We start from the raw sequence: 21,290 nt of genomic DNA, 5'->3' as shown, positions 1-21,290 counted from the left end.
AGGAAACACCAAAACAAGGGACCAGATTTTCGACAGAGCTGAGCACACCACAGTGAGAGCTGCTGGTTTCTGAACATGTTTGAAAGTCTGGCCCAGGATGCTCAGCCCTTGAAAATCTGGCCCTGAGCTCTTTTGAAATTCTGGCCCCTTCCTTTAAGGTCCTTCCATTTTTATTAGAACTGGATGAAAAATTTACATTGAAAATATTTTTGATTAAAAATTCCTGTGGGATCACATGGAGATGTTCCCATGAACATTTTTGGTTTTGTCCTAATTTGGGGGGGTTTCACTAAAGTATCAATAGTCTAGTTGTCAAAAACTGGAAAATTTTGGAGGTTTGTGTTTTTAATGAAAAACTGAAAAAATTCACAAAAGTTTCAATGAAAACATAATAAAACAAAAATATCTGTTTTCCTAATGCAACACACATCCTGACCAGCTCTAGTTTTTCTACATGTAAGCCTGTGGCAGCTTGGTAGCTGTAGGGAAGGAGCTCTCAGTTCCCATCTCTTGGTGAGCAGACCTCATTTGCATGTTCATTACCAGCTCTTCTAGTATTGTTACTGGGAGTTCTTGCAACCCAAAGCTCTTGGTAACGTTTACTCTGTGCGAGGAGGTGTCAGGAAATAAATCAGGGAAGACATGGCCGTCCGACCAATAGATGGCTGGCACAAACAGGACAACACGAGAGTGCTTTCACTTAAAGCTAAACCTTTACTTAGTCTCAAGCATTTACACACGTCCTCAACAAGATTAGTAAAAACCCCAACTTTTGATAATTAACAAAGCTGAGTGTGGCTTTCGAGAGACACAGCGGCAGCCCGTCTGCCCCTGGGGAACACAAGATGCATCCAGAGGGAGAGACCAGTCCTGAAGAGTCCCCCAAACAAGTCCCATTATCTCAAGCTTTCCCCCCTTATTTATACATTATAATAGAATGACATGTCCCTTAAAGAAACCTTGTTAAGTAACCATTTCAATGATCAAGCAAGAAGTTCCTTCTGATTATTGTTTAACCAGGTGTGGGTTTTTCCAGAGCCTACAGCCTTGAGACCCCAATAGACATTCCTGGGGCACATCCTGCTCTTCTAAAATGTATCAGCAACTTCAACACAATTCTTATCAGGAAGGACGTGGGGTCAAGCTGACCTTTCTGTGGCAGCCAAAACTCCCTCTTCTCCTGTCTTGGTCAAGCTGAGATTGCTGAATGGCCAATTTGCAGCTTGCTGACTAGGCCGCCTTTAACAATAGGCCATAGTGGTTTCAAGCACTTTACTGGTTTGCCAAAGTCTCCCCGTACAGTGTGACCATTTTGATTAAAATACAATTAAGTATGGGATGTTTGGGTAATGAAATGTTGTCATCCTTATTGTGTGACAAAAACAATAGAACTGTACATAATATGCCTTGAGCAAAGAGCTATACACCTCTGGGTAATGGAACTGGGACTATTGGGCAGACAGGGAGGGGAAGGGGGCTTTTACCTGATATGGAAGAGTAAATCCCTGGTGGCAAGACTCTGCTCAAGACTCTTCATGCAATATAATGGCAGAGCTGAGTGAACTGTTGGAGGGACCTAGATCTAGCACCACGAGAGCTATAATCACTATCACTGGCCTAGGAGCCTGAAGACCCACATCTGCCATTGTAATGAGAGGTGAGAGTGGTGAGAAATGACACAGAGGCAGATAGAGAAGATGGCCAGGAGATGGCATTGCAGGCAGAGATGGTGGCAAGGCAAGAGACATAGCACAGAGATGGCATCATGGTTAGAGGTGGTACAATGAGAGATGATGCAGAGGTGGCAGCAAGGCATCTGTTCAAGAAGCCAGACAGCACTGCCACCTCAGGCCTGGAGCTGGACCTGTTCGAGTGCACTCCTAGGCTCTGGGACTTCACTAATACCAAACCCCAAGTGGGGTGCCCCAGAGGGGAAAGGGGCAGGACATGAGGTGTCAAAGAGAAATTTGTCTATCAGATGTTCACACCAGCAGGGGGGAAACAGAGGCTAGGGACTACTGCCCAAGTTACTGTAGGAGTGGGTGTTTTTCTTACTATTTGTATAAACACATAGTTAATTTAGCATTGTTGTGTTTTCCCAAATTAATGCTGAGTTCCTTTCTCCCATTAACGAAGTTGTTTTTGTTTTATACACAGATTGAGTGCTTGCAAGAGGGTAAGCATTGCCTGCTAAGTGTGCCCAGGGAAGGTATGTAGTTTTCCTCAGGTTTCTGGGTGGCATCTCAAGCCAGTGGTGTTTGTTAATTTTACAAAGAACCCTCTAGATCAGGTATAGGTAACCTTTGGTACACGGCCCATCAGCGAAATCCACTGGTGGGCCGGGACGGTTTATTTACCTGCAGCATCCGCAGGTTCGGCCAATTGTAGCTCCCATTGACCGCGGTTAACCATTCCAGGCCACTGGGAGCTGCAGGAAGTGGTGTCCAGCAAATCCCTCAGCTTGCACCGCTTCCCACAGCTCCCTTTGGCCTGGAACGGTGAACCGTGGCCAGTGGGAGCTGTGATCAGTTGAATCGCGGATGCTGCATGTAAACAAACCATCCCGGCACACCAGCGGATTTCCCTGACAGGACGCGTGCCAAAGGTTGCTGATCTCTGCTCTAGATATTTGATCCTGGCCCTTTTTGCTGCTGAGAACATCTGGCAGAAGAGTTACCTACATGTAAAGTACTAACAAAAGATTTAACATAATCACCATGATGTGCACATTCCTACTCTGAGCAACATGCAATCACAGTACTGTATTCCCTGTCTGCTCCCTTCTGTTCATAACCCTCAGTCATTCTATCACATCTAACATTTAGTCTGTCACTCTTTGAGGCTGGGCCTGTGTATTTCTTTGTCTTCAGGGAAGCATGTAGCACACACTTAGCTGCTATGAAATAATTAACAATAAAATCAAACACCAGTTCACAATGAACTAAGCATCACATATTTTAAATTCAAAGAGATGTTTATTTGACAGATGTGATTAGTAACGAGCTAATGATGAGAGAGAAATGTGTGATTTTCATCTATTTTGAAATGAAATCATGACTTGGGGTACGTCTACACTGCAGTCAGAATGTGAGTTCAGCACATGTAGACATACCCGAGCTGGCTTTGCACTAGTTAATGTGAGTACCAATAGTAGTGAAACCGCTACAGCAAAGACTTCAGCACGAGCTGTAGAAGCCCACCTGGGATGCTGCGTACTTACTCAGGCAGTTAGTCTGCACTGAGGCCTGTGCAGCTGAGGCTTCGCTGCTATTGGTACTAGTGCACTCACTAGACCACAGCTAGCTCAGGTAAGTGTACATATGTCCCAATCACACACACACACCCCCCTTGCCGAGGAGACATAGCCTAAGGGCCCCGTGCAGTACCATGGTGAAAAACAGGAATGGGTGTGTTTCTGTTGTCTATGTTGAGAAAAACACAATATTCCTGTCAGAACTATAAAGGGAAGAGAACAGCCCTCCTGTGTACAATACTATAAAATCCCTCATGGCCAGAGACACCAAAATCCTTTTACCTGTAAAGGGTTAAGAAGCTCAGGAAACCTGGCTGACACCTGACCCAAAGGACCAATAAGGGGACAAGATACTGATGGAAGGAAGGTTTTGGTGGAAGGTTTTTGTTTGTGCTCTTTGTTTTGGGGGTTGTTCGCTCTTGGGACTAAGAGGGACCAGACATCAATCCATGCTCTCCAAATCTTTCTGAACAAGTCTCTCATATTTCAAACTTGTAAGTAAAAGCCAGGCAAGGCATGTTAGTTTTATTTTTGTTTTCTCAACTTGTAAATGTTCCTTTTTGCTGAGAGGATTTTACCTCTGTTTGCTGTAACTTTGAACCTAAGGCTAGAGGGGGTTCCTCTGGGCTCTATGAATCTGATTACCCTGTAAAGTTATTTTCCATCCTGATTTTACAGAGATGATTTTTACCTTTCTTTCTTGAATTAAAGGCTTTCTTTTTAAGAACCTGATTGATTTTTCCTTGTTTTAAGATCCAAGGGGATTGGATCTGGACTCACCAGGAATTGGTGGGGGAAAAGAGGGGGGATGGTTACATTCTCCTTGTGTTAAGATCCAAGGGGTTGGATCGGAGATCACCAGGAACTTGGTGAAGAAGTCTCTCAAGACTATCCAGAAAAGGGAGCTAGTATTTGAGAGTTTTCCAGATAACTCAGAAATCTGGATGGTGGCAGCGAGACCAGATCTAAGCTGGTAGTTAAGCTTAGAGGTGTTCATGCAGGTCCCCACATCTGTACCCTAAAGTTCAGAGTGGTGAAGGAACCTTGACAATTCCTCATTCATGGCCCAATCCTGCAACTCTTAACCACCTGTAGGATCAAGACCTCAGTCACTGCACAGAAGTTCCCTGTATAGAGCAGCTCTGGGAGGGGCCTGGGGTGCTTGTGTGATGGTAGCAGATGGTAGGAGTGGTTAATTTCCCGTGCACCCCTCCATGTAAATTTTGCTTCCCCCAATCAGTCATTAGCATAGACAGGAGTGTTGAATAATGCCTGCTAGCATCCTCTGTGCCAACCATCAGTGCTGGCAGTTCGGCATGGGCACAGGTGGAGCGGGTGGCCTTTATACCATAAAGAACCCTGCCAAACACAGGGTGCAAGCTGAAGGAACACTGCTATACACAAACATGCAGCTCAGCAAAAAACCAGAATGACTGGCATGTGTCACTCACTAGCTGGCCCCTAGAACTAACAGTTCTTTGCAATTGATACACAATAGCTGTTACTCCAGCTCTCAGCCCTGATACACCCCATGCTGATCTAGGAATAGGTGCTGGAGCTAGGAGTGCTGGGGGTGCAGCCGCACCCCCTGGCTTGAAGTGGTTTCCATTATATACAGGGTTTACAGTTTGGTTCAATGGCTCACAGCACCCCCTCTATACAAATTGTTCCAGCCCCCTGGATCTAGGCATCCTGGTACAAGCTGAGGGCATGTTGCATATGTGTATCTATGTAGGCAGTATAGAATGGGAGTGGATATGCTCCACAGAATAACTCACTTGGGAGCTGTCCATGTGGGCTGCTCCTAGGGGTGTGTGCTGTGCATCCTGCATATACTGGAACAAACTGGGCCCTATGTTTATTTTTGTTTATTTGTTTGATCATTATTGAAATCAGCTTTATATAATTAGAAAGGATCAAAATCACAGAATAAAAGACTGTTGATTTTCTACTAATAGTAGTATCTTATGGTTTTGCACAATCTTTGCATGCACAAGAGAGAACATTTTTGTACTTGAAGTCAATAGTTTCCTTGTTGCAAATAAGAGTACCAGATTGAGCCTCAGTTTTATCTTCCTGGCAGCAGCAACACTGGCGTTCTTTGTAATCAAAGCTAAAAGGAAGAAAAAAGTTGTTGGTAAATTGTATTGTTTTGAAATGTTAAATATAACTTCTGAGTGCCAAGATTTAACGTAAAATTGTTTTTCATAACATCCCCTGAGAGCCTGACATCTCTAAGCAGATAAAGAAGAGTATTTTGCAAGCAGATTGGTCTGGCAGATTTGGTGTTATTCGTAAGACACCTGTTTGCTCAAAACTGCTCACTCAAAACAATAGAATCTATTTGTAAGACTCTTCTACCTTCATCAATCAAACCATTTCACAATTTTCAATTGCTCTTGTCTAAATTAACTGCTTACTTGCTTATAGATCAGGAAGAATGATTCTCCATAAAAGAAACAGCAGAACTGATTAATATGCATTTTATTAATATGATTTAATACTGATTAAAAGTTAGGAGTTTGGTTTTCCATTCAGTATTAACATTGTGCACATTTATCCAAATTATTCTATATCTTAAATTTTCCATGCAGCATTCCCTCTCCTGCATGTGATGTGGGAAAGAAACTGCAGGGAGGAGCTAGCCAGAGACTGAAGCCAGCAGGCAGCTGCAGAGAGCAGTTCAAGCAAAGACTGATAGACATAAGAACTTAAGAACAGCAAAGGTCCAATCAGACCAGTATCCTGTCTACCGACAGTGGCCAATGCCAGGTGCCCCAGAGGGAGTGAACCTAACAGGTAATGATCAAGTGATCTCTCTCCTGCCGTCCATCACCACCCTCTGACAAACAGAGGCTAGTGACACCATTCCTTACCCATCCTGGCTAATAGCCATTAATGGACCTAACCTCCATGAATTTATCCAGTTCTCTCTTAAATGCTGTTATAGTCCTAGCCTTCACAACCTCCTCAGGCAAGGAGTTCCACAGGTTGACTGTGCGCTGTGTGAAGAAGAACTTCCTTTTATTTGTTTGTTAGACACTGATGATATCAGCCTACTTTCTACAGTGTTCACTCTGAACATTCCATCCCCTGTGCCAAATGGCTGCAACCCTTTCACTTGCCTCCCTTCCTTAGCTTCCCTCAGGGAGGGATAGCTCAGTGGTTTGAGCATTGGCCTGCTAAACCCAGGATTGTGAGTTCAATCCTTGAAGGGGGCCACTTAGGGATCTAGGGCAAAAATTGGTCCTGCTAGTGAAGGCAGGGGACTGGACTCAATGACCTTTCAAGGTCCCTTCCAGTTCTAGGAGATTGGTATATCTCCAATTATTACCTATTTTTTTTATTACCTTTTTTTAGCTAATCCCTTCCTAACAACCTCACTGAAAGGATTTAAATAACAAAACCAAACCAAAATAGTCACAGAGCTAACATAGGGCTTGCTGCCATGACACTGTTCACTTGCTTGTATGCTATTTTCATTTCCCCTATGCTTTGTCTCTCTTGTCTCTTTAGACTGTAAGCTCTTCAGGCCAGGAGCTGTCTCTTACTTATGCTGGTACAGCACCTAGCACAATGCAGGGTTGGCCCTGAGGTGCAACTGTAATAAACGTGATAATTTTGGATGAAATCTCTCAAACTTGTGAGAGGCTGTCATTTGGAAATCAATTTGGCATGATCTCATATACATATTGTATTCATTTTCTTTCTGAAGCGATTTACTTGTAAACAAAAAGCTCTATTAAATATTGTCTTTATTATACAATGAACACAATGAGGTACTTGTTCTCTAAAAGGATGTTACAAGGAGGATGGAGAAAAATTGTTCTCGTTAACCTCTGAGGACAGGACAAGAAGCAATTGACTTAAATTGTAGCAAGGGTGGTTTAGGTTGGACATTAGGAAAAACTTCCTGTCAGGGTGGTTAAGCATTGGAATAAATTGCCCAGGGAGGTGGTAGAATTTCCATCAATGGAGGTTTTTAAGATCAGGTTAGACAAACACCTGTCAGGGGTGGTCTAGATAATACTTAGTCCTGCCATGAGTGCAGGGGACTGAAGTAGACGACCTCTCAAGGTCCTTCCAGTCCTAAGATTCTATTTTGTCAGACCTGAAATCCAACTATTGTAATAATTCATCCTCTGATGCATTGGTAGGAAAAACAAAACCAAAAGACAAATTCTCCTTGGTTATAAGACCTCTTGCTCTAGTGTGTTCAAACTCCTTTAGATACTGTTCTGTATTTTGTTTTGAAAGTTGCTGCGATAGGTACAGAGAGGTTTTATTTATAGCTTCTAGTGAAGATTTACACCTGAATCAAAAATAACAGAGATAATGGAACTAGTGAGGAACAAAGGCCCAGATCTTCAGAAGTATTCAGGTGCCTAACTCCCATAGATTTCAAAGGGAGATAGGCAGCTAAATACCTTTGAGGATCTGGGCCAAAGCTTCTGCCTCACAGTCGCACGCTTCCCTGTGCAAGAATGTCTTGTGCAGGGCCGGCTCCAGGCACCAGCGCAGGAAGCAGGTGCTTGGGATGGCCAATGGAAAGGGGCGACACGTCCGGGTCTTCAGTGGCAATATGGTGGCGGGTCCCTCACTCCCTCCACCGCCAAATTGCCACTGAAGAATGAAGCAGCGCGTTAGAGCTGCCTCCAAAGTCCCGCCGATTGCGGCTTTGGTTTTTTGTTTTTGTTTTTTGCTTCGCCACTTGGGGTAGCAAAAAAGCTGGAGCTGGCCCTGGTCTTGTGAAAGGAAGGATACTCAGAGTCTTGTGAAGGGAAGGATACTCAGAGCCGGCCCTGGTCTTGTGAAGGGAAGGATACTCTTGGCATTTCCTTCTCCTCATTCCACTATAAGGAGCCTTTCCCACTTCAATGTTCCTCTTTCTAATCCAGCAGCTGTCTCAGGAGCCACACAGATTGTGGGACACCAGCAAAGGCCCATTGTCTCTACACTTTCATCCTCTGCTGCTACCTAGTGCTGTTTACTAAGCATTAACACCTCCCAGTTGGATTTCCAGCGGGAAACCACTAGTCTTCAGAAAAGCGGCTGTTCTTAGATTCCAACTTCTTTCACTCCTGGCTTCACTCAGCACCATACTGTACTCAGATGACAGCTTCTGCAGGACTGGGCACAGAGGCGACCATGATGCACACTGAAACCAATTTTCCCTCATCTTTTCCATGAAGTAACTTACAGTGAGTTTGTCTCTTCTTCAGTTGTGGAAGCACAGGAGGAAAATAGGGCACTCGGTCTTTTATAGTATCATTCAAAAAATCAAATAATTTGTTCTTATACAATTGAAAATCTCATACAAAGACGTTTCCAATAACAAATCAGTTTGGATTTTATTTAAATACAGCCTAGTAACTTACTTTTCTTTTTTTCTGCAATGATCACTGCATTTGGATGCATTAACTGAAGTGCTACAATGTTTGTATGTAAACTGGATGACTGTAGGCACCGGCTTACACATTTTCTCACCTAAAAGAGAGATTACAGTCATAAGTGAAGACTTGTACTAGTTAAGAAAAAAGTGTGCCTATACTGATTGTATTAAATAATAATTTAGAATGTTCTGCAGATAACATTGATGGGCAGAGTATTCCAAAGTGACTAGTAAGTTTTGGATGTCCCGTTATTTTAGGTTCTCAACATGAGACAATGGAAAAGGGCTTGAATTTTCACAGAGTGGGTGGCTTAGCACTGTCTAAAAATCAAGCTCCTTTAAAAGTGACTAATGTTAGCCACCTACAGTCAGGAGTTAATTTGAAAAATTGTGTCCAACATTTTTACTTGCAAATAGTGTTTTAATTTAGTTTCAGCAAGAAAACAAATCGGAGAACAAATATTGCCTGGTAAACAGCGGGTTAGGTCATTCTCATTTAAGTTACAAATTGACCACAGAATAATGCCCAATAGGTTTTCAAGCTCAGAAGTTTTTGCTATATCCCTGTATAGCCTTTGATATCCCACATAGCAGCATCAGGGCCGGCTCCAGACCCCAGCGCGCCAAGCGCATGCTTGGGGCAGCGTCCCGCGGGAGGGCGGCAGGCGGCTCCGGTGGACCTCCCGCAGGCATGCCTGTGGAGGGTCTGCCGATCCCGTGGCTTCGGTGGAGCATCCGCAGGCGTGCCTGCGGGAGGTCCACCAGAGCCACGGGACCAGTGGACCCTCTGCAGACATGTCTGCAGGAGGTCCACCGGATCCACGGGACCGGCGACCGCCAGAGCGCCCTGTGGCGTGCCGCCCTGCTTGGGGCGGCGCAAATCCTAGAGCCGCCCCTGAGCAGCATGAAGAGTGATTATTGAAGTACAGGGGTACATTTACCAATATGTTTTTTAAAAGGCCAAACATACTTCATTGAAAAAAAATCAGCAAACTGTAATGAAAGTTAAAGAACTTCCACCATAAAACAGCAATTAAAATAAGGTTAATGCTTCCAGTATCTATCTATCTATTTGGAGCAAAATACACTTACAGGTAAGGAAACAGCAGCAGTCTTTCATATCATTTTTGTGTTTCTGAAAAATAAAATAAATAAGTTAGTATCTAACTGGAATGTCTTCTCCATAACAGTATCAGCTAATAAAGCATAAGAGTAAAGAGTATTGATCATACTCTATTAATGTTCTACGTATGTTATGAAAAGAAAATATTTTCATCCATCTTAAATTTGCAACCAAGTTCCAGTGTAATCCACCTATTTACAGCTTTTCTATAACTATGGTGGCCTGAAAAATTGACAGGTTTATTCTGACAATAAGGTGATAATTTGCAAGTTAAGATGAATTCTTCTGTAAAGTTTGAATAAAAGTTATCGTGCTCTTTTGGAATTACAGAAAATTACAAATTACCCTGATTGGAGAAATTTGTCTTATATTTAATTCTTCTTCATGTCCTTCTAGTTTGAAAAAGGCTCATTACCATCCTTGGAAACTTTTCACCAAATGAAATTTCTTTGGAAACTCAGGCACAGGCAGTATTTGAAGAAAAGAACTTTTAATTCAGCAAAGGATAGGATGGGTGAGCTAGTGACTTCACACAGCTCCTCTACATCAGGAACAAGAAAACATGGAACACTGAAAAAACAAGTAAGACAGGCAAAACTTCTTTGATAATTTTAACTTGACTTGCTACTATATATGTACACCAAGGAACGTTACAGTTAAGAAAATCTCCAAATATTGAAAAGTGTGGAAATGAACAATTAAGGAAAGGTAGATAAATATTCAAAGATACTCACAATTCATACAATACAAACTTTTAAATGAATGTACACATATAAATTATGTACAATATTAAAAAAAAAGTAACTTTGCCCACGCCAGAGCCACTCTCTATCTATCCATCAACAAGACATTTTGAAATCACTAGTTACAAATTAAAAATGTAACACACTATGCAGACCCGTTGGCTTCCAGGCTTCTCTGAGGTAAATAACATAATAGCTTTCTTTGAAGCATTGGACACTCTGAGGTCTGCAACCTATGGGCTAGATTCTCTGCTGCACCATGTTTCCATTGGGTGCAGCAAGGCGATGTGAGTACAAAGGAGTTGGTTGTGACTCCCTGATTTTGGGGTTAGTCTCATGTCAATCCTGGTGAAGATTAAAGTAGCCTAGAGGCTTTTCAAAGCTTCATGGCCCCCCAATGGGATTGTCTGCAGTCTGGGGCTGTTGGAGTGCACTGCAACCTCAGCACATCTCTCATTGACTCTACTTTCCCTTTGGAGAACTCCCTTGCCTGGAGAACTGGAAAGATAATCTTCTTTCTTGCCCTTTTGCAACACAAAAGCACTGCCAAGGGATCCAGTCGCTACGAGGGAATGTGGGCCACTACATTTAGAGTGCAGTGGGTGAAGGAAGACATCTAGTCTGAACCAGGAAGGTGCGGGGTGGCGGAGGATGGTCTCTGAGTCACACTAGACGAGTGAATAGAGAAGGGAAAAAGGGATTTAAACTCCATGTAGCATGGGGTAGATTTGGTTTTCTGATTCAGTTGAATATTGAATGGGAAATGTTCCTAGACTGAGGAGAATATGGAAAATAACACATGATACTTATGGTCTCTTGACCATAGTAGGTGGGTGGGCATGGGGAGAGTTGAGTCTCTGGTCTGTAAATGGAAGATAAGAAGAAAGATGTTGATGTCTCTTCAAAAAAGTGTGTGTGTGTGTGGGGGGGGGTGAACTAGAGCAGAGGTTCTCAACCTTTTTCTTTCTGAGCCCCCCCAAACATGCTATAAAAACTCCAAGGCCCAGCGGGGAAGAGGGGCAGGTGCTTAGGTCTTTAGCTGTGGGAAAGGAGGGAGCTCGGGGCTTCTGCCCTGCAGGGCAGCAGGGCCGGGGGCTTGAAGCTTATCCACAGGGCCAGGGGGCTCGGGGCTGAGAATGGCTGAACTAGACGATGGTCTGGCAGCCATATGCGGTGGATGAGTGCTGGTTTGTGAGAGTTTAAAGCATATCACAGTAATTGATGGAAAGTCAGTTCCCTTGTTTGTTACTGATGCTGATGAGGCATAATTGGGGCGTAGGCTCTGTGCCAGTCCTCTGCAAAGGGTTAATTTCACCCTGAATGAATTAGTGTGTGAACATAACTGTTTCATCAAATACTTCATTCAATTAATAGTATTCTAACAGCTTGTTACATACAGCAAAATATTCATTGACTAAAGTACTTGTTGAAAATGGTGATAACTTGTTGAATGGTGTATTTGTCAAACACTGTTCAGTCAGTTCTAAGTGGCAGTACATTTCTTCGTGGCTAGGGCTAGGAAGCAACAACATTTCACAATGTGGAAGAGCATGAAGCCCTCTTGGAAACGATACAAGGAAATGTCAGAGATGATTTGTTAGGAAACCTTTGTATTAAGAAGTTAGCTATCTGCTCCATGCCAAAAGCTTTCTGAGAGCTTCAAGACATGCTAGTCCCAGGATCATGAAAAGAAAACATCCCTGTGTTACAGGGCAGGGTTCCTTCACCTTGGTCTGCTTACTGCAAATAATCCTCACACAGAAGTTGTGGCAAGTTCAACACCCAATGCTTTATTTACAGTTCCCCACAGCTCAAGATGGTTACATTCTTCCTAGGTACAGGGCGAGAGCAGGGCAAGTTCTCACTTCCCTGAGAGCCTGGGCTTCTGCAACCCTTCATTCCAACCTATCTCTCTTCCTCTTCCTGTCTCTCTTTTAGCTGTCCTAATTGGTTAATTATTCAGTCCTTAACCCATTATCTCCCTAATTTGCCCCAGGTGGGGATGCTTACCAAGCCTAATGCTACTCACCGTCTGTCACAACCTGGTTTACTTTGGATACAGTTTTACCTGTTAACTGACTGTGCATTTGTTACCTGAAATGCCAAAAGGTACCTCAAATATGAGACACATCATATATATCAGAGATTAATTTGGCCCATTGAGTTGACTAAGTAGATTGTGTTGCTGTTTTCCTCTTATACTCACTGCAACATAGCACATAATGGGATAAAAGCAAGACCAGCAGATAGAAGCAATGAAGGTCTGCAATAGGTACTTTATATCCCAGTTTGATGCTACCTGAGTCTCTTTTCCACAGCTCATTGTAGCGCTTATGATGAAGTGAGAAATTCAAATGTCAAAATACGGTGCAGTTAGAAAGAAACCACTGCATTATATAAAATGACTTTAGCATCTCCTTGAGGGACATTTTTTTTTCATGTAGATGTCCTACGAGGTGCTTTAGAATGTTATCTCTGTGTGTCAGAAGAAGGGAGTCTCTAACAAATAGAGGAAGTAACTTCAGCGGGAACAAAGCTATCCATGTATTCACCCCCTTCCCCATGCTTTGCTGCTGTTGAGAAATGTGCCAGACCCACCAACCTCCATTTTCATGGCAGTTCCTCTTCAGTGGCTGGGATCACTGTCCCGCTTTCATGTGCTCACTGTTTCAATTAGCATGTCTTCACATTTATCTAATACATTTTACAACATTGCATTACTGTACATCACACATTTATTAACATACATTGTTACTCTATGAAGACAAACTATACCATTCTATCTGCTTCAGGTTAAATCCAGGTCCCACTGAAATCAATGGTAAGCATTCCCCTGGATTTTTATGGAACCGCAATTTGGTTCATAAAGAATGGCAGGAAAGGAGCCCACAAATGCCTCAGGACAGTAGCTGATGTCACTGTGCAGGTGCATATGAGGAGGATGTAAAACCAGGATGCAGCACAAACTGCCTTTATTGTGAGGTAGATAAGCAAACATCCAACAGGCAGCGCAAATGTCAAAGACATATAGTTTAAAAATACAGTTCCAACATCTAAACAATTTAAAAAGCTGATAAAATATATCCTTACATTTTTCATTATCATGTTCATTATTTTGCTCAGGGTCAAAATCATTGGTAAATATCAATGGATATTTCCCCATTACAACTTAACAATAAATGACTCCATGCATAATAAAATAATACAACAATATTCTATAATCCTGCTCCAAACTCCTGTAGCAATACAATTGTAAATAACAGTGTTCTGGACTGTCGCTGTTGAATATTGTTGGTGTCTGATATTTGTTTTAAATAAAATCTGCTTCAGATCATAGTAAGCAAGTGCAAAGACAACAGGACCTTGGTTTATAAGTTCTCATTCAAAAGATACTCAGCCAGTAAGCTTCAGGAAACTTATCTTGCCCACCCTGGAAGCATGAACAGCTGAATTGACACTTCTGGGATTTTAACTTGTGGTTCCATGGAAGTAGGTATTTTAAATCTGATACTTAGACCACTAAGTTAGCTCTTCTGGGAAGCCATTTAAATCTATTAACATATACATGTTAATACATAAATTTACTGTAGTACAATGATACGGTGACATGTAAACTTTCACTTATTTTAAGATGTTGTCAGTACCCATCACTGTAACATCTGAGGGCTGTATAACATTAAAGAATTGTACAAAAAAGTCAAATGCAAAAACTTAAGAGTACAATCCCTCCTTTCCATGATCCCTGGAAGTATGATGAGTGATACAGCAACAGGATAAAATAAAACACAGTTATGTAATTCTTCTTGACTGACCAACAAATACATGTTTTAATTTCTCTCTCTCTCTCTCCAATATTTTAACTGCATTGGAAATGGAGAGCAGCAGCACAAATGTCCCCCTCTGCTTTCCCGGTCTCACCTTAATGCACGGAGGCTTGGCAGTGGAAGCATCCACACAGTTAGACTGGAGCAGCAGGCAACATATGGAAAACCAGCAAAGCCAAGCACAGAGGCAGCCAGCAGCAAGCACTGAGAGGGGGAAATGTCTCTTGTTTTCAAATGCCATTTTTGTAGAAATAACTGGTTTTGGGGGACAGTGGGAAAAGTGATCTTCTCCTTGCCTTCCCTCTATGTGCTATTGATCCTCAACAGCAAGAGGTCTAATATTCCTCTGCTACCACCTGCCCTGCCCCTTCTTTCTCATTGGACAACTATGTAACCGAGCCCAAGCCCACTGCACTGGAGAGGAGGGAAACATGGGCAGTGGGTGAAGCTTCTGCTTCTGGAAGCTAGCTCCCCGGCCCGCCTCTTCTGCCCGTGGCCACGCCCACACTCCACCCCTGCTCTGCCAGTTTTATTAGTGTAAGCCAAGGCCTTCTAGCTTAGCAAGTTATGCTAAGCAGTGGTTCTCAACCTGCAGCCCACAAGCCACTTGCGGCCCAATCAGCACACAGCTGCGGCCCACGTGACATCCTCAGAGCCATACAGGTAGTATGGATATTGACGTGGCTGCATATGCAGCCCACAGTGGTAAGTAGGTTGAGAACCACTGTGCTGAAGGCTATGTGTTAGTTGAGAAAAGTGCAGGCTTAAGATAATAACCCCGGTCATAAATTCTGCACTCTCATTTGGAAGGACAAACAAGTAAACACAAAGAATGCAGCACACCAAAGAATTCTGCTAGAAGGGAGGTTTTTAAGGGGGCTTCAGCACTCTGGTTATTAGACAATTGGACCACAATAACCTACAGGAATTATTAAGAAATGAGTGATGTGGTTTGTTAATATTAAGAGGCGTGATTGTGGACCCTCGAAATGACACATATTGATGAGGGGTAGGGTATTAATCTGTTATGGTCAAATGATCAAATATGGTTAGGTATTCAAAAAAATAAATAAAGACGGGGTATATAGGATCCAGTCTAGTTCCCTATTTTTTGTGTTCATCAGTTCCCTAAGACAGTGTCAACTGAATCAGCCCTCCCTTCAGATGGGCTGCACTTACTTTTCCTTCCCATCTTTGTTACTAATGGTCTTCACAATGTAAGATTGTAAGTATGAAAATGCAGGAGGACACTTTGATGTACTAATCTTATTCTTATATAGACTGATCTTTCTATTGTTTCAATTATATTTGTCTATGTTAACTAAAGATTCCGTGTCTGCTTCACCAAATTTTATCTTCTTAATTAACTTCAAGTAGCTGCCTAAAAAAGAACCTATCTGTGACAAATGGACATTGCACCCCAATAAATAATCAATTATAATTGTAATAATTAATCAGGCTACAGTGGCATTACAAGCAGGATCGATGAAGCACATAACAGAGAGCCTGTGGCAGGTGCAGTGCTGGAGAGAGGTTTGCGGGGGCTATGGTCACCCCAAAATTTGCCTTAGCCCCCTGTAGCAGCTTCTGTTCTCCAGCTACCCAGCTCTGAAGGCAGAATGGAGAAAGCAGCGGCTGCTGACCAAGCACCCAGCTCCAGCAGGAGGGCAGGATTAAGCCCCGGCTGGGTGCTGGATCTGAATGAGCTCTCCCCTGACATCTAGTGGTGAGCTGTGGAAAAAGCATTCAGAAGCTGATCTCGTTTGCATGGACACACCCACCCGCCCTATGTGCTCAGCATGATGGGATTGCTTGCCCAAATGGTCACTTGTGGCTGGTGTCAGATCCCCAGTCTCCTTGTTATTGGGGCAGGAGTAATAAAGGGTTTTTATCCTTGTTGTGCGACCCGAGGGCAGCAGAACTGTACCTGACATACCCCAATGGAGAGATTTACCCTCAACTGAATGGCACTCGCTAGGCAGGGAATGTGGGTTCCAAAACCCAATAAATTAAGGGGGAGGGGAGGGGATTAAGTATTTGTATCTGGTGCTGTGGGCCTCATTTAAGGGTCCTATATGCTATTTGACACTTTCTCTCTCCATGGTATAATAAAAAAGCTAATTTAGATTCAATTGAGTCTTGTTACACACAACAGAGCTAAAATCACTGATACTTAGGTCTATGTATTAGACCTACTTTGGGACAGTGTCTCAAAGAGACTGCCCAGTGTGTATCAGCAGTGAGGCTCCACTATAACAGCTGAAATCACTAAGTGTGTGGGGGGGCAACCTGAAGACATCTTGGCAAGTGGACAGTTGGTGGAGAGGCACAGCAAGTGGCCAGCAGGGTGGCTGGTGGAGAGGCGTGGCCAGCAGGGAGGCTGGTGGAGAGGGCCAGAGCAGAGCCCCACAACAGTGTGGCAATTGGCAGTTGGGGTGACAAGCAAGTGCCCGAGCAGTGGAGTGTGTAAGGTGTCTCCTTATTCCCCACCTCCACACAGGGTGGGAGGTGAACTCTGCAGATGAACCTCTGAACTCTGGGGCTGCACTGGCCAAGGACAGCAACTGTGAGTGGGATAGAAAGAAGGGACGTGCACGTTAAAGAATACCAACTGAAATGTATTAAATACTTCTGGATTTTTTAAATTTTTTCAAATATATTGATTTAAATTACAACACTGAATACAAAGTATACAGTGCTCTATACAGTGATTCCAAATCTGCACTGTAAAAACATAAGCAAAAGAAATTCACCTCATACAAGCACTGTAGTGCAATCCTTTATCACAAAAGTGCAACTTACAAATGTAGATTTTTTGTTACATATCTGCACTCAGAAATAAACAATGTAAAACTTTAGAGCCTACAAGTCATAGAATCATAGAAAATTAGTGTTGGAAGAGACCTCAGAAGGTCATCTAGTCCAACCCCCTGCTCAAAGCAGGACCAACCCCAACTAAATCATCCCAGCCAGAGCTTTGTCAAGTCAGGCCTTAAAAACCGTTAAGGATGAAGATTCCACCACTTCCCTAGGTAACCCATTCCAGTGCTTCACCACTCTCCTAATGAAATAGTTTTTCCTAATATCCAACCTAGACCTCCCCTACTGCAACTTGAGACCATTGCTCCTTGTTCTGCCACCACTGAGAAGAGTCTAGCTCCATCCTCTTTGGAACCTCCCTTCAGATAGTTGAAGGCTGCTATCAAATCCCCCCTCACTCTTCTCTCAGTCCACTCAGTCCTACTTCTTGTTCAGCCAATCACTCAGACAGACAGGTTTGCTTACATTTTCAGGAGAGAATGCTGCCCTCTTCTTATTTACAATGTCACCTGAAAGTGAGAACAGGCATTCACATGGCACTTTGGTAGCCAGCATTGCAAGACATGCCAGTCATGCGCGTTGGAGGCACCCCTTCATGGGAGCAGCGGACCTCCCGCGGGCATGACGCGGAGGGTCCGCTGGTCGCGCGGCTCGGCTGGACCTCCCGCAGCTGCGGACGGTTCGTAGGTCCGGCGGCTCCGCTTGAGCTGCCACAGTCATGCCTGCGGGAGGTCCACCGGAGCCGCAAGACCAGCGAACCGTCCGCAGTCATGCCTGCGGGAGGTCCGGTCGTCCCGGGGCTCCGGTAGACCTCCCGCAGGCATGACTGCGGCAGGTCCGCCGGCCCAGCTTGCCGCCCCCCCGGGAAAGGGCTATGATGCTTTGTATGTCCAAAACAATCAAAAGCGAATGTATTCGACAAAAAGGGAATGCTAGGGGATACGATGTAAACAGACTTTCAAAAGTTTGTGAGCCAGCCTGTCACTCCCATCCAATTTCTTCAATTAAGGAAAGTCAGAAAAATTTAGTCTCTAATTTAAAAGCCTTACAAAATAAAAATAAAAATATTATAAAAACAATTCAGCAGTTAAAACTCTTGGTGTAGAATGTTCCCTTTAAAAAATGTCAGGGAACCAATTAAACCCTCCAAATGAATTTTAACATAACTATCTTCTACACACGCATACAAATGTGATGGTAGTAGTAGATCTCTTTTTCAAAGTGGGTGAAAACTTTTAAGGGAAAAACTAACACAACTTCTGAAACTGATAAGGCACTGGTTAAACAGTTGTTCTCTCTCTAGGGGCTCCCACAACAATCCACATATTAAACATATGGTCTTTTAGGTTTGTTTATAATTGTTAGACATTCAGCAACAATTCCACATCCCAAACCACCAATAATTGTCTGGGATGGTAGAATAAAGAAAATGTATAAAAGTTTTACCATGCAAATTAAATAAAGTTGTACCTGGAAAAAGATCTGTCCCCACATGTGTCAAGTAGTCCTACAAAAGCAAAAGATGAATTCCAAATTGTGGTTGGGCTGCTTCTCCTAATCAGCAGTCTCAATAGAATGATCACCAGTCAGGGCCTGGCTAGAACATTTGCTTTGGGCCTGAAGTTGGGCAAAAATTTACATGCTCTGTATATAGAACAAGAAGCCCTCATTGAAAGGAGCAATCAAGATGCAACTTTTAGAACTAATATTCAGTTTCACATCAATCAAAATCAACAGATGCAACCTGATGCAATGGTAACAGTCACATCATATGAAAACTGTTTATATACGACATCATAGGGAACTTTAATAACCAAACTATGGGACAATGTTCCCTTTTTGGATGGAATCAATTAAACTTCTTTAACAACGTATAATGCTCCCATGCCTATGTCTTGCCTGTATTGAATAGGTATTCAACTGGGTAAAGGTAAACAAAAACAATTGTGTTAAAGGTGGTGGTTAAAGAAGTATGTCTTAAATATAGTTATCACAACTTTAATAGACTTACATTGGAAAAAAAGATAAAGAGTTATTAAATTGGTATAATCTAGGATGGTCTCTTAAAGAGAAACAAAAGAATCAAGGTATCTTGCCATATGCAATCAATTATCCCTAAATATTATTAGGAAATAGGCATTTGTGACAGCACATCCCAACCATGTGTCATGTTGTGTAAATGAAAACTATATTGTGTTTAATTTCTTGCATGTGTCATTCATTACTTCGCTGCCAGTGTTTGACCCTAATACAGATCTATTTAATGAATTAGCTATGGTCTCCACAATGTAAGATTTAAGTATGAACAATACAGGAAATCGTTTTACTAATCTTATTCTTATCATTATGTAGATTGATTTTTCTATTATTTCAATTACTTTTGTCTGTATTAACTAAAGTTTCTATTTGTGCTTCACCAAATTTTATCTTCTAATCAAATTCCAAGTAGAAACTGGAACAGAACTGTTATCTGTGACCAGTATGTTGAAGCCTAATAAATAATCAGTTATAACTATAATAATTAATCAGACTACAAAGGAGAGAAAACCATTGTCTTAGATGATTTGTAGGTGCAATTTATGTATATGCAACTTCAAAGGAACTTTGGGAAACAATAGTTATTAAGGCCAAACTGTTTATTCAAGGAAACATAGTTTCATAGAATATTGAATAAAACTGTAGTTGTCTAATATGTATTGGAGGCCACAATGTTCCCAAGTGCACCTGTGTAAATATCTTTGTTTAAATGCTAACTGCTAAATGCTAACATAATGTATGTAATGTCTTCATGTTAACTGTTTATTCAATTACAGAAGTACTTCTGCAAAACTGACAGTAAAGTTAAAAGAAACAAATGTTTGTATTATTGACTATTGGATATTCTGTCTATGAAGACAGACACATCTGTCTTTATAGACAGACACATATTAGTCTAGCAGTGATGATTTAGGATTCACAATACAACTGTAATTAAAACAGGGATTCAGATCAGTGACCTATTTACCCCATGTCCTATAACTAGCCAATAAAACACTATTGTGAATTAAAGGGACAACTTCAGATTAGCTATTTCACTATTAAATCTCAGATGCAAACTAACAATCAGTAATTTACAAATCATTTACAAGCTACAACCTCATTCGGTTTAGACTAAGCATTGTCCCTTGTCACCTGCACCGAGCCCCTTGAATCATCACCATCACTCTTTGTCCCAGCTTGAACACCCCCCATCCACCCAGGCCAAACTCACCATGATTAGGGTGTTTGCCGAGATGTGTGCTTGCCAAGGGTCAGTGAGAAACTGATTGGTATGTTACAAGAGGTGTATTTTACTTTTACTGTACTGTTTCAATGCTGTAAGTGAACTAACAATCATGCTTCTGTGCATTGTTTCTTGTGCTTCTACAGACCAAAGCACAGCAAGGAGGACATCTTCCGGGCAGTGATGCAATCCTCTGAGGCAGAAAAAAGAGAATGTAGGGAATGGAGAGAAATGGACAGGTGGGACAGAAAGAAGAATCAGGAGCTCATACAAAAGGCCCGGGAGTGGATGATAAAAGTCATGGAGGCGCAAACAGAGATGCTGAAGTCCCTAACCATGCTACTGTCAGAATACATGTGCGCTCACCCTCCCCACCACCCACGGCAGCTAATTCAGAACTGTGTTCCATGCCCTCCCCAAACTCCGCCCACCCATTTATTGCAAATTCCTGGAACATCTCGATACCCCGTTGACTCCACCCCTTCAGACAGCTTCCAAAATGATAGCTGGACTTATGGGCAGCTATCAGAGCCTACACTGGCCTGCACTGCTATCTCCCTTTCCACCAAGCCTTTGTGTGTGTTTATTGGTGTTTAATAAAAACAAACTCTCTGAAAGATAACCAAATTTTATTTTATGTCCTACAAATTGTGATTGCAGCTTCTATGTTTTACTAGATTAAACTACATGCAATTTAATCATTTGCTTACTGCAAATCCCACTGAGGAATCATCACAATTGTTAGGCAAACAAACAAAATTCAAATTAATGAAGCATGGTAGATTGCTGTCTAGAAATACACATTACTGGTTCTCAGTCTCAAAATGTTGCCTCAAAGCCTCCCTGGTTCGAATTGCCCCCCACTGTGACCCT

The 21,290-nt window shown here is 42.5% G+C and overlaps 1 long non-coding RNA gene across 5 annotated transcripts in view; it reads left to right on the top strand.

Annotated features, from left to right (window-relative positions):
* The window catches only part of LOC120370147, a 48,942-nt gene extending 27,923 nt beyond the window's left edge, over window positions 1-21,019 (top strand). For 2 of the 5 annotated variants that reach the window (XR_005583648.1, XR_005583651.1), the window contains 4 exons: window positions 2,158-2,209; window positions 5,848-6,052; window positions 10,165-10,350; window positions 20,564-21,019. This is a non-coding gene — a long non-coding RNA (uncharacterized LOC120370147). Of the gene's footprint in view, window positions 1-2,157; window positions 2,210-5,847; window positions 6,053-10,164; window positions 10,351-14,393; window positions 14,606-20,563 lie in introns of those variants that run through there. The other 3 variants (XR_005583647.1, XR_005583652.1, XR_005583646.1) reach the window with 3 other exon arrangements.
* The last annotated feature ends 271 nt before the right edge of the window (window positions 21,020-21,290 follow it).

This window comes from Mauremys reevesii, linkage group 1 (assembly GCF_016161935.1).
Source record: "Mauremys reevesii isolate NIE-2019 linkage group 1, ASM1616193v1, whole genome shotgun sequence".
NCBI lineage: Eukaryota > Metazoa > Chordata > Testudines > Geoemydidae > Mauremys > Mauremys reevesii.
Note: the sequence above shows the minus strand (reverse complement) of the source record. Positions and strands in the feature narration are given on the sequence as shown.